At 46.6% G+C, this 14746-nt stretch overlaps 1 pseudogene; it reads right to left on the bottom strand.

The window, feature by feature from the left end:
- Window positions 1-4933: 4933 nt before the first annotated feature.
- On the bottom strand, window positions 4934-5113 carry LOC143950442 (U2 spliceosomal RNA; annotated as a pseudogene).
- Window positions 5114-14746: the final 9633 nt, after the last annotated feature.

Genomic DNA, 14746 nt, shown 5'->3' on the forward strand with positions numbered 1-14746 from the left:
TAAGGGGCCAAGCCCAACCCCTGAAAAACAACCCCCACACCATAATCCCCCCTCCACCAAATGATTTGGACCAGTGCACAAAGCAAGGTCCATAAAGACATGGATGAGCAAGTTTGGGGTGGAGGAACTTGCTTAGCCTGTGCAGTGTCCTGACCTCAACCTGACAGAACACCTTTGGGATGAATTAGAGCAGAGACTGCGAGCCAGGCCTTCTCATCCGACATCAGTGCCTGACCTCACAAATGCTCTTCTGGAAGAATGATCAAACATTCCAATAGACACACTCCTAAACCTTGTGGACGGCCTTCCCAGAAGAGTTGAAGCTGTTATAGCTGAAAAGGGTGGGCCAACTCAATATTGAACCCTACAGACTGGGGTGCCATTAAAGTTTATGTGAGTAAAGGCAGGTGTTCCAATACTTTTGGCAATATAGTGTGTGTGATGGATCTATCTATCTATCTATCTACAGGATACTTATGGTGAGATTCCTCATGGCCACAGACTGAGAATAAAAAATTCTTCACAATTAACAGAAATAAAATGCTTGGCCGTGAATGTGGACACTTGACAAGGAATTCCACAAGCTCTCCACATCTTTGTGGCACATGTCAGTGTTCAGGACATTCCTGTATCATTCCAGTGGGTCTGGGGACCTTCCTCTGTCAGACAAGGTGAGCTGGAGATGTTCCTTTGTCATACAAGGGGGCCTGGGGGTGTTCTGGTACCATGCGAGGGGGGGGGGGGTCTGGGGTCATTCTTGTATCGTACAAAGAGGGGGGGGGGGGGGCTTGGGTACGTTCCTGCATCATACAAGGAGTGTTGGGGACATCTTTGTGTCATATGGGGGGGGGGGGGCGCTATCCTCAGCACCACATCTGCCCAACATTTGATTCTAAAGTGTATTTCTGCTTAAAAAGAAACTTTACTCTGGTCAACATTGAGGGAAAACCTCCGCAGATGGAAAATAAAATAAAAAAATCCTCTGAAATTCTCGACAGATATAAAATTCATCTCCATGAATGTGGACACTTGTCATGGAATTCCACAAGTTCTTCACATCTTTGTGCCACATGTCGCTTTTCAAGATGTTCCTGTGTCATTCATGCTGTCAGATGAGGGGGCCTGAGGACATTCCTGTGCCATATGAGAAGGGCTGGGGACGTTCCTGTGTCATGCGAGGGGAAGCTGGCGACGTTCTTGTGTCGTACAAGGGTTGCTGGGGACCTTCCTGCGCCACACAAGGGGTGCTGGGGACGTTCCTGTATCGTACAAGGGGTGCTGGGGACGTTCCTGTGTCGTACAAGGGGTGCTGGGGACATTCCTGTGTCACACAAGGGGTGCTGGGGACGTTCCTGTGTCACACAAGGGGTGCTGGGGACGTTCCTGTGTCACACAAGGGCGCTGGGGACGTTTCTGTGTCGTACAAAGGGTGCTGGGGACGTTCCTGCGCCACACAAGGGGTGTTGGGGACGTTCCTGTTTCGTACAAGGGTTGCTGGGGACGTTCCTGTGTCACACAAGGGGTGCTGGGGACGTTCCTGTGTCACACAAGGGGCGCTGGCGACGTTCCTGTGTCGTACAAAGGGTGCTGGGGACGTTCCTGCGCCACACAAGGGGTGTTGGGGACGTTCCTGTTTCGTACAAGGGTTGCTGGGGATGTTCCTGTGTCACACAAGGGGCGCTGGGGACATTCCTGTGTCACACAAGGGGCGCTGGGGACGTTCCTGTGTCGTACAAAGGGTGCTGGGGACGTTCCTGCGCCACACAAGGGGTGCTGGGGAAGTTCCTGTGTCGTACAAGGGGTGCTGGGGACATTCCTGTGTCGTACAAGGGGTGCTGGGGACATTCCTGTGTCGTACAAGGGGTGCTGGGGACGTTCCTGTGTCGTACAGGGGTGTTGGGGAAGTTCCTGTGTCACACAAGGGGCGCTGGGGACGTTCCTGCGTTGTACAAAGGGTGCTGGGGACGTTCCTGTGTTGTACAGGGGGTGCTGGGGATGTTCCTGTGTCGTACAGGGGGTGCTGGGGAAGTTCCTGTGTCGTACAGGGGGTGCTGGGGATGTTCCTGTGTCGTACAGGGGGTGCTGGGGAAGTTCCTGTGTCATACAGGGGGTGCTGGGGACGTTCCTGTGTCGTACAGGGGGTGCTGGGGACCTTCCTGTGTCGTACAGGGGGTGCTGGGGACCTTCCTGTGTCGTACAGGGGGTGCTGGGGACGTTCCTGTGTTGTACAGGGGGTGCTGGGGACCTTCCTGTGTCGTACAGGGGGTGCTGGGGAAGTTCCTGTGTCGTACAGGGGGTGCTGGGGATGTTCCTGTGTCGTACAGGGGGTGCTGGGGATGTTCCTGTGTCGTACAGGGGGTGCTGGGGAAGTTTCTGTGTCATACAGGGGGTGCTGGGGACGTTCCTGTGTCGTACAGGGGGTGCTGGGGACGTTCCTGTGTTGTACAGGGGTGTTGGGGAAGTTACTGTGTCGTACAAGGGGCGCTGGGGACATTCCTGTGTCATACAGGGGGTGCTGGGGATGTTTCAGTGTCAGACGAGGGGCGTGGGGACGTTTTGGTGTCATGTGATGGGGGTGTGGGGGACGTTCCTGTAGCATGTGGTGGGGGGGGGAGGGGGGACATTCCTGCATCGTACGAGCAGTGCTGGGGACACTGTAGGTCATATTAGGGGGCTATCAGCAGCACATCTGCCCAACACTTGCCTCTAAAGTCTATTTCTACTTAAGAAGAAACTCTACTCTGGTCAACAATGAAGAAAAACGGCAGTTTTCCACCGATATCTCTATAACTGTGCTAATGTCATAAGAAAAACCACACGGTTTGGGAAACTTTTTCACACACATCACACTATATGGCCAAAGGTTGCTGGCTTTGTGCACAGGGACACAGTTATGCCGGAACAGAAAAGGGCCTTCATCAAACTGTTTCCAAAATGTTGAATGCGCAAAATTGTTTAAAATGCCTTTGTTGTAGCAATTCCAGTACCTTACTGGAGACACCATCATTTAGAGCAGCCTCCACCTACGATTGGCCATATAGATAGGCATGATGGTCTGGTGTCCACAATCCTTTGTCCATAACAGCAACCATACATGAGATGCCAGCTTTTGATGGATCTAACCTTTGAAGGGTCTTAAGCCGCGTACACACGGGCGGACTGTCTGGCCAACTAAGTCAGTCAAACAATCCGACAGACAGTCCGTCATACTTTTGAATGAACGGACTTGACCACACACGATGAACAGACAGTCCGTTGAAAGCTTGCGCGATGACGTGTACAGCACGTACGACGGGACTAGAAATACGACGTCCAATACACTGCAATGCAACCTTCGGTCGTGTAAATCCTTTCTGAGCATGCGCCATACTTAGTCCGTCCAACTTGCCTACTCACGAGCGGACTGTCCGCTGAAACCAAAGTTGGACGGACAATATTACGGAAATTCCGAAAGACTTAGTCCGCCAGACTGCACGCTGAAAAAGTCAGCTGAAGCCCACACACGAGCGGACTGTCCGCTGAAATGTGTTTCAGCGGACTAAGTTGGACAGACAGTCCGCCCGTGTGTACGCGGCCTTAGGATTTACCTCAATACTATGAGCCTTGAACTGGGATTTTGTACTCATCTGCGGTCACTGAACTCAATGGTGGATCCAACCATCCTTAGAATAGACCAGCCTTTCTCAAACCTTTTCAACACAAAGGAACCCTTGAAAAACCTTTCCAGGCTCTGGGAACCCCAGGCATTACTATATCTATAACTCATGATATATTAGTGTGATGGTCACAAGAATGCTGGTTACATTTGTGGTCTTTGAGAATACCCCCTTACAGATAGCTAAAAAGATCAATGGTGTCAGTGGGAACTTATCTGAGAGGCAGACATTGTTCATTGCTCAAGGAACCTCCTACCAACCTCTGGAGGAACCCTGGAATAGACAGTAATTAGGACATTTGCTCGTATATTTTTTAAGCCTATGGCGTGCAAAACACACCCAAAAACTTCCACCCGGTGCCAAAAAAAGTGCACACACATCAAGAGTGAAACACAAAAACGTGCCACGGGTGTCTGCTATCCTCCACAAGGAAGGACCTTACCCTGATCCCCCGGGGCGTTAGGATCCAGACTGGGACTGAGGTACCAATACATGGCCCATCTAGCCGAAGCCAGACGACCGCCTTTCTCCGGAAGGTCTGCCGAAACAGACCCACCAGATACTAGAGTAGGGGCTCCCCCGAAGGGAGACCCCCCAAAGAGAGGGCAAACCAAGCCAGAAGGCCTATGTCCACCCTCCCACACAACTTTCAGGGTTGGCCCGAGGACCGACACCCTACTCGTCAAACGTGCAAGTGACGACACAAAACGCGACAAACACACACAAAAAATTAAATATATAAATAAAGTGGGGAAGGGATAGTGAAGAGGGAGAGTGAAAAAGTGGCCATTGTGAATACAATGACCAGGCCCTCCAGCCAGGAATCCAAAACTCCTCTGGTCCTTGCCAAAAGGCCAGCCCTAGAGGCAGGTGTGAAAAAGCATGTTTACATTGACGTGACCAAGGTGCCAAACATCAGTGTGACAAAGCACAGTGAAAGTAAGGCACCCCTGAACTGCCACTTCAGGGGCACATCACCATAGGCTTTTCAATAAAAGCATCCCCGAACCCCCAGCCCAGACCACAGCAGCCCTCACCCCAACCATAAAGGCATGTAGATCCAGGAGCTTAGTGAGAGCCCTTTGCCATCAGGCCTCACCCTCGCTCCCATCACTCCTACCTAATTACATTCGGGAAGTACAGGCCGTTCCCCCGGTGGGAGAAAGGGGAACCAACGTTCCCTCCCGAAAAAACTGACCGGAGCTAAAGCTGCCCCAATCCAGGCCAGAAGGCCAGGGTCCCCTCCCCTGGTGCCGACCAGTGGTTCTCCATCATCAGAAGGCTTCCCTTTCGTGTACGAACCGCTCCGGGTTACCTTCACACTAGCAGGTTTTGCATAGCAACCGCCACCCCTGCTCCACCTCGCCGTAGAACAGGGACGGAAGCAAGCGCCACCTCCTGGTAACTGATAAGAACAGATACTACACTTGATCTTAGCCAAAAGGCCAAGAAGCGACATTAGCTCGTATATACAGTAATTGCAGCAGAAGGACTGCCAGCTTGTCAAGTCTAAGGGTCGGTTCCATTCTCCTCCAGTTCTGTCGCTGCCAGGGACGCGTCATTAGTGAGAGATTCCTCACAGTCTGCAGACTTTATCTCCGTGCAGTATTTCCAGATTTGGCTGGTCTTCTTTAGATCTTGAGTGGCCTAAATATTTTAACGGGGATGACGATGACCTCACCCTGCCATGTTCCAGCTGCTTCTCCTTTACGTGGAAAACACCCCCCTTTTTATGCTGCTTAGATATTCAAGTGGCTTCCACAGCCGGTTCTCCGCAGCCAGAAATTCCTGATCGCACAGTAATCCCAAACCACAGGGTTTAAAGTGATTCTCCAGCCAGTACAGTTTTAAAACGATAACGGTTTAGATCTTGTGCCATTTTTATTGTTGTGTCCCTTTCGGGAAGATTTCTCCTTATTTCCTGTATGGTCACCAGTACAGGATGCAAAAGGAAATTTCATCAATGTGCGGGCCGACAAATAAAAATCCAAGGTTTTTAAAGACTCAATTCTATCCAAAAAAAGAAGAAAGTTAGGAGGTACCTTTGTGCAGTTACATCCTCCCCATGCCAGAGGATAGATTATTATTATTATTATACATAATTTATATAGCACCAACTGGAGCTTTACAATGTAGGGGGGGGGGGGGGGACAGCACAATTACAGTAAAGTTCAATACAGAAGGGCCCTGATCGTAGAACTTACATTCTAAAGGGAGGGGGTGGTACAAAAGGTAATAGATGCAGGGGAATGATTGCATGGGGGTGGCACAGGGACAGTTGTTAGGTGGGTGTGGGATAGGCTTCCCTGAATAAGTGAGTTTTCAGGGATCTCCTAAAAGGTGGACAGGTTAGGGGCTGATCGTATATACGGGGCCAGGGAGTTCCAGAGGATGGGAGAGGCTCTGGAGAAGTCCTGAAGGCGAGCATGGGAGGAGGTACCAAGGGAGCTAGAGAGCAGGAGGTCCTGGGAGGAGCGGAGGGGATGATTTGGGTGATATCTGCAGATGAGGTTGGTGATGTAGCTGGGGGCGATGGTGTGGATGGCCTTGTATGTTGTGATTAGTATTTTGAATTTTATACGGTGGGGTAGGGGAAGCCATTGACAGAGAGGAGCGGAAGTCACGGATTGGTTAGTGAGGTGTATGAGTCTAGCAGCAGAATTCATATTAGACTGAAGGGGGTATAGCCTGCTTAAGGGTAGGCCATTAAGGAGAGAGTTGCAGTAGTCAAGGTGGGAAATAATCAAGGAGTGAATACGTTGCTTTGTGGATAAATGTGGAGGTTCACCTAATCTAAGTGATTAGGTTAATGCCTGAAGCTTGAGCTAAAGACATCCTCAGATGGTTGAGTTCTGTCAGCATGCCGAACCATCCTTCAAGGTCTGTAGCTAGTCTAGAAGAAATGGGGGATGTGGTTGTCACCTGGATGGAGAAGGCACCAGAGATTTCACATTAATTCTGGTGTACTGTAAAATCTCCCTTATAAGGCCAAAAACACTTCCCTTCCTAAAGGAACAGGTGCCCCTGGAATTTTTGCGCCTGGTTTTCCTTATTATTATCTGTGCTGCAAATAATGTGGTCAGACTTTAATATTTCCCTCCTGCTTCTAGAAATGTTAGCTGCCCGGCTTCCATACCATACCTCTGGCTTCAGTTCAGTGCGGGGCAGGAGTTATAACTTCACAATCAATTCACCGGCTGCTCCTCGTTCCAAAGTCAGTCCAAATGTATATTTCAGTGGAGGTTCCCCTTAATGCCCCCCCCAGGATTCCTGACCATCAGCATTGAGTTTGTTTTCTTCCCATATTGAGTCTGGTGATAGGTCACTCAGGCTCCGTATTGTAGGAAGGGCTGTGCCCATACGGCCCGTACCCATGAGCTTGGGTTTGGCAGTCATTTTTTATGGATACGTTAAACTATAGGCCCGCTCACACCACTGTGCATAGCTGCTTCATCCTGTGCTTCATTCAGCTGCATAGGAAAAAACTTGGAAAATCTGCGGTCCTGTGTATGGACCCTATTTAACACTGTACTCATGAAAACCTTTGTGCTATTAGCTACATGCATATAGCATTAAATGTACACTATTGGCCCTATATACTAATTGGTAGAAGCTGCATGTGTTTTAGAAACCAAGGATGTTAGGCAGCAGGAACTGCCTGCAACCTAGCAACCAAGAACGCTAGGCGGCAGGAGCCACCTGTGTGCTAGCAACCAAGAATGCTAGGTAGCAGGAGCCACCTGCATCCTAGCAACAGAGGACACTAGGTAGCAGGAACCACCTACATCTAGGCAACCATGCCACCTGTATCATAGCAATTAGGTCGCAGATGCCACTTACATCTTAGAAACTGAGGACGCTAGGCGGCCGGAGCCACCTGTGTGCTAGCAACAGAGGTTACTAGGTAGCAGGAGACACCTACAGCTAGACAACCACACCGCCTGTGTCCTAGAGATTAGGTGGCAGAAGCCACCTACATCTTAGAAACCAAGGACACTATGCGGCAGGAGCCATCTGTGACCTTGCAACTGAGGACAATAGGCGGCAGGAGCCACCTGCACCCTAGCAACAGAGGACACTAGGTAGCAGGAGCCAACTACATCCAGGCGACCAAGCCACCTGTGCCCTAGCAAACTAGGACCCTGGGTGCCAGGAGCCAACTGCATCCTAGCAACTGCCACTGTGCCTGCATCCTAGCAACTAAGGATGCTGGGCAGATTTAGTCGCCTACATCCTAGCAAATGAGTACCCTAGGCAGCAGGAGCCACCTACGGCTTAGCATCCAATGACTCTAAGAGGCAGGGGTGGCCAGCCCCCTCTTTTGCTGCCACTGTGTGCATGAGCTCTTATCCAAAATATTCAGAGATAAAGCAAACAAAAAAAATAAAAAATCAGTACTTACGCTGCTAGCCTCTATACAATACATTGAATGATGTATAAATGGTTTCTTTCTTCCTGCCTGGTGTTCAGATGTAATACTTTCCTCTTTGAATAAAGCAGATTTCTCTCTATACAAAACTAACCTCCCCGATGCCACCATCTCAGATTTAATTGGCTCTCAGAGTTTGGGCTTTCGGCAGAACAATTCTCGCTTGTCACAACGCTTTCTTAGTGTTGATGTGAACTGCAAGTGAACCGAGACGTCAGGTAAGTGTTGTGACAGGCACTTCAATACACTCAGATTCAATCTTTGAACAACTAATTAGAAAGAACTTTTTCCTCGCCTCTCACCAATATCAATCTGAAGGAAAGTTCTCAAATTCCCAACAAGTCAAAAGCTGCTAATTTCATCCAGGAAAAGTGATAGATAGATGTAGCGCTACCCTCATAGGGGCCACCGGATAGGATGGGCCCTCTGTTCTTTGCCCCAACCTTCTCCAGAACCTCAGCCCCTCTGACACACCAGGTTGAGTGTACAAACATATAATATCACAGAAAATCACTGAAAGTGATCGTACCCAATAGTAGCGCTATATCAAAGAAAACAGCCAACAACCAAGGTAGTAAAGGTAAACCTTATATATTTTCATCCAATTTGGTTGGTAACAAGGCAAGCATAAAATGGATTAACAATGGTAATAACACAATTTAGCAAACAAAGGGATTACCAGTAAGGACTAGGCATAAAATGACATTTGGCATCCGGATCAGTATAAACAGTAGCAAGGCGAAGCTCAAATGCAGCAGTGAGCAGTAGTAAAGTTTAATCTACCGAGTGCTGGAACTATACTACGGCGATCCTAGTCCTAGACCGAATGGGTATGCAATGTCCAAAAGAAAAGGAGGATAGTAGCGGAGGGGGCAGGGGAACAAAGAAGGCTTACAGAATTATTACGGGAGGGACAGTCCTTCGAGATGTTCATCTGTCGGCTATCGTCGTGGCCCTTTAAGAGCATGGGTGCACTTAGCAACAGTCCCAGTTAACCTGCATGCAGTATAGATACAGAATAGGTTCATTATAGTCTCAGCACAGGTGCAAAGTAGATGTGGTTCAGATGCAATAAAGGTTCGACATAATGCTGTATAAGGTTGGTATTGGGACAGTCTAGGTTTGGAATAGGTGCGGTGCAATGGATTGGGTACACTTGGTGTCCTGTTCTCAGGGGCTCAGTCCCTGCTAGCAGTATCAGCAATACATGAATAGCCTTCTCACCAGTCCCCGGGATGCTTCGGAGGGTCTGTCCCCAAAGGCCTCCAGTGGTCAGCAGTGGAAAAGTCAGAAACCATGAAACAGACTGAGACAGAAGTACAATCAAATCACACTTGTTTATTAATAAAAATAAAAAGGTAAATAGAAAAAAGCGTAGTCAACCATAGCCAGAGTCCAGTAGCCAAATGGGGTAGTCAGCCAGTCCAAAGTTCATTAACCAGATTGGGTAATCAGCCAGGCCGGAAGTCAGGGATCCAAGGAGAGCTACCGCAAGCGGCATAAAAAGCCAGGAGGGATGTCAGCAAACCAGTCTTGAAACAAACAGCAGGAGATGGTTCCCTGTGATGTGACCAACACAAAGGCAAATTAAAAAGTGAGCAGGAAGGCTTTAAATAGGCAGGTCAGACGAGCATCATCGGGAAAAGCTGGTAACTGTGGAAAGAGAAGAGAGCTGGCAATTAGCCGACAGCAGAGCGGCCAGCCCAGAGGAGGAAGGGCTAAGCCAGCCCTGACAGAAGCAGAGTGTAAAGTGGATGCTCCGGTCTCCCTGCTGCAGCGTTGCAGGTGCTGTGATGTGGATGGTCCTGCACTGTGATGGCCCCCGAGTTTCCGCACTCCCAGTCTCAGGCTCGGATCTCCACTGGTATGGTCTCAAGCTGGCAGGAATATATTAAGACAGAGGCGCTCTCTCTGACTCCCTCCGTGCCAAGAGGAAGAACTTTCCCAGTTTTTTAAAAATCATCTCTCCACTCCTACTGCAAAGTCTATTTGTCCCATTATATGGCTGCTGTTTTAAACTACAACTCCCAGGATTCTCAGTGCTCTGCATAGAAGTCTATGGCCTTTGCTTGGCTTTAGCCTTCTCCCTGCTGGCCACAGGAGACTGAGGAAGTATCTCAGTAGAGGGAGAGAGGCATTGGGGGTTATTTACTAAAGGAAAATCCACTTTGCACTGAAAGTACACTTGGAAGTAAAGTCGCTGTAGATCCAAGGGGGACATGCAAGGAAAATAAAAAACAGCATTTTAGCTTGCACATGATTGGATGATAAAATCAGCAGAGCTTCCCCTCATTTCAGATCTACCCCTTAGATTTAGAGCGACTGCACTTCCAAGTGCACTTGCAGTGCAAAGTGGATTTGCTTTTCGTAAATAACCCCCAATTGTCTCCTTCTCCATATTGCTGTAGCCCAATACCTTGCAATAGATGGGTAGATAGATAGATAGATAGATAGATAGATAGATAGATAGATAGATAGATAGATAGATAGATAGATAGAGAGATAGATGTGCATCCAGAAAGTATTCACAGTGCTTCACTTCTTCCACATTTTGTTATGTTACAGCCTTATTCCAAAATGGATTCAATTAATTTTTTTCCTCAAAATTCTACAAACAATCCCCCATAATGACAACGTTAAAGAATTTTGTTTGAAATCTTTCTAAATTTTTTAACAGCCTTTGCTCAATACTAGTATAGTATCATACTATATATTATATATTGAGCAAAGGCTGTGAGTACTTCTGTACATTGGATTTTTTTCATTTTTATTTTTAATACATTTACAAAGATTTCAAAAAGCTTCTTTCATGTTGTCACTATGTGATATTGTTTGTAGAATTCTGAGGAAAATCATTTAACCGGTTCCCGACCGGCGCACGCCGATGTACATCGGCAGAATGGCACGGCTGCGCAAATGGGCGTACCTTTGAATTTGCCGCTGTGCCATCGCGGGCATATCCCTAGGACACACTTAACCCCTACAGCGCCACCTAGTGTTAACCCCTTCACTGCCAGTCACATTTACACAGTAATCAATGCAATTTTAATCGCACTGATCGCTGTATAAATGTGAATGGTTCCAAAATCGCGCCAAAATTGTCCGACGTGTCCGCCATAATGTTGCAGTCGCAATAAAAAAATCGCTGATCGCTGCCATTACTAGTAGAAAAAATAATAATAATAAAATGCCATAAAACTATCCCCTATTTTGTAGACGCTACAACTTTTGCACAAACCGATCAATAAGCGCTTATTGCGATTTTTTTTTTAACCAAAAATATGTACCCTGTTTCCCCTAAAATAAGACCTAGCATGAGTGTCGGTGATGGCTGCAATATAAGCCCTACCCCCCAAATAAACCCCATCCTCTTTCCCCAAAAATAAGCCCTACCCTGAGAATAAGACATAGAAGGACTTTAACTAGGGCTTATTTGGGGGGTAGGGCTTATATTGCAGCCATCGTCGACAATCACGCTAGGTCTTATTTTAGGGGAAACATGGTAGAAGAATACATATTGGCCTAAACTGAGGAAAAAAATATTTTTTTGGGGGATATTTATTATAGCAAACAAAATATAGCTTTTTTTTACAAAATTGTCGCTCTTTTTTTGTTTATAGCGCAAAAAATAAAAACCGCAGAGGTGATCAAATACCACCAAAAGAAATCTCTATTTGTGGGGGAAAAAAAAGATGTAAATTTTGTTTGGGAGCCAAGTCGTACGACTACGCAATTGTCAGTGAAAGCGACGCAGTTCGAATAGCAAAAAGTGCTCTGGTCTTTGGCCCGCAAAATGGTCTGGGGCTTAAGTGGTTAATCCATTTTGGAAATAAGGCTGTACGATAAAAAAAACTTTCTGGATGCACGATAGATAAATAGATAGATAGACTAATGTATGGATGGATGTTAGATAGATACAGTGAGGGAAAAAAAGTATTTGATCCCCTCCTGATTTTGTACGTTTGCCCACTGACAAAGAAATGATCAGTCTATAATTTTAATGGTCGGTTCATTTTAACAGTGAGAGACAAAATAACAACAAAAATATCCAGAAAAAACACATTTCAAAAAAGTTATAGATTGATTTGCATTAATGAGTGAAATAAGTATGTGATCTCCTATCAATCATCAAGATTTCTGAATCCCAGGTGTCTTCTCTACAGGTAACAAGCTGAGATTGGGAGCACTCTCTTAGACCCCTTTCACACCACACCGCTGATAGCGTCGGCGGTAAAACGCCGCTATTTTTAGCGGCGTTTTACCGCCGGATTTGCGGCGCATTTCGGCCACTAGCGGGGCACTTTTACCCCCCGCTAACGGCCGCGAAAGGGTTAAAACCGCCGGCAATATGCCGCAATAGCGGCGTTTTGCTGGCGGCATTACAGCGCTGCCCCATTGATTTCAATGGGGAGCAGCAGTGGAGGAGCGGTAAACACACCGCTCTAAAGAAGCTGCTGGCAGGACTTTCCCCTGACGTCCTGCCAGCGCACCGCTGTAGTGTGAAAGCCCTCGGGGCTTTCACACTACACACAATGGTGCAGCTTCTTTAGGGCGGATTGCAGGCTCTATTTCTAACGCTATAGCCCCTGCAAAACGCCCTGGTGTGAAAGGGGTCTTAAAGTAGTTGTATGCCTCACTTTGTGATTTTTACCTACAGGTAAGTCTATAATCAGGTTTAAAGGAAAATAAATTGCGCTAGACAAAAAACAAAAAACATAAAAAATAAAATAAAATTAATCTATAAAGAAGGCAGCAGCAATAAGTGGGATACACACACCTAACAGCAATAAGGAAGTACAGAAAGCTGCGCCAACATACAAAAATTGTTAATACACCCACTACCCAAAATATAAAATAAAAAATTATAATGAAATTATAAATAATTAATATATTTCAAAACTTATGAAAAATAATAACAGTCAATATGAATCCATATTCAATGAGTTCATGAAAAAAAAGGTCCATAGATAATCAACACTTGCGATCCTATGTAAGAACACCACGGTGGTTACACACACTTGAAAATGCGCACACGTGCCCGTCACCTTATAGTGAGTGCGCTTACCAGATTAAGGCTTAATGGGAGCGTTGTAAATATGTCCTTAATGGCCTCAGGATACTCCTCCTCTTAATGGATCAGTACACGGTAATTAAGAGCAGTATTCGCATGCACACATCTTAATCCATGATCCCACAAATTGTTATCAATGGCTCAAAGGAAGAAGAGGGAACCAACATAGTGTAATACTGATTGGAAGTTTAATAAAGACAAAAAAAGGTAGCACACTTACAAGAATATCGAGTCAGTACAGCATGTACAATAGAACATAAAAAAGCCGGCCGGCATTCGGGAGCCCGTCCTCCCCTTCTGCAACGTGATGGCGTCACTGCGTGCCTTCCCAGATGCGTTTCGTCATAAGAAACGCGTCTGGGAAGGCACGCAGTGACGCCATCACGTTGCAGAAGGGGAGGACGGGCTCCCGAATGCATGTTCTATCGTACATGCTGTACTGACTCGATATTCTTGTAAGTGTGCTACCTTTTTTTGTCTTTATTAAACTTCCAATCAGTATTACACTATGTTGGTTCCCTCTTCTTCCTTTGAGCCATTGATAACAATTTGTGGGATCATGGATTAAGATGTGTGCATGCGAATACTGCTCTTAATTACCGTGTACTGATCCATTAAGAGGAGGAGTATCCTGAGGCCATTAAGGACATATTTACAACGCTCCCATTAAGCCTTAATCTGGTAAGCGCACTCACTATAAGGTGACGGGCACGTGTGCACATTTTCAAGTGTGTGTAACCACCGTGGTGTTCTTACATAGGATCGCAAGTGTTGATTATCTATGGACCTTTTTTTTCATGAACTCATTGAATATGGATTCATATTGACTGTTATTATTTTTCATAAGTTTTGAAATATATTAATTATTTATAATTTCATTATAATTTTTTATTTTTTTTTTATATTTTGGGTAGTGGGTGTATTAACAATTTTTGTATGTTGGCGCAGCTTTCTGTACTTCCTTATAATCAGGTTTACCTGTAGGTAAAATGAATATCTCCTAAATGTGCACCGTTTAGGAGACAATTACTAACACACTACACCATAAAGGAGTGAAATCCTGCAGCACCCGCAATGTCCCCCTGCTCAAGAAATCACATGTACAGGTCCATCTGAATTTTGCTAATGAACATCTGAATGATTCAGAGGAGAACTGGGTGAAAGTTTTTGTGGTCAGATGAGACCAAAATCAAGCTCCTTGGCATCAACTCAACTCCCCGTGTTTGGAGGAGGAATGCTACCTATGACCCCAAGTACACCATCCCCACCATTAAACGTGGGGGTGGAAACATTATGCTTGGGGGGTGTTTTTCTGCTAAGGGGAGAGGAAAAATTCACTGCATCAAAGGGGACGATGGATGGGGCCATGCACCCTCAAATCTTGGGTGAGAACCTCCTTCACTCAGCCAGGGCATTGAAAATGGGTGGTGGATGGGTATTCCAGCATGACAGTGACCCAAAACACATGGCCAAGGCAACAAAAGGAGTGGCTCAAGAAAAAGCACAATAAGATCCCGGAGTGGCCTATCAAGTCTCCAGACCTTAATCCTATAGAAAATATGTGGTGGGAGCTTAAGGTTTGAGTTACCA

The sequence above is a fragment of the Lithobates pipiens genome, unplaced genomic scaffold (assembly GCF_037356315.1).
Source record: "Lithobates pipiens isolate NorthernLeopardFrog02 unplaced genomic scaffold, aLitPip1_a1.2 Scaffold_30, whole genome shotgun sequence".
Taxonomy (NCBI): domain Eukaryota; kingdom Metazoa; phylum Chordata; class Amphibia; order Anura; family Ranidae; genus Lithobates; species Lithobates pipiens.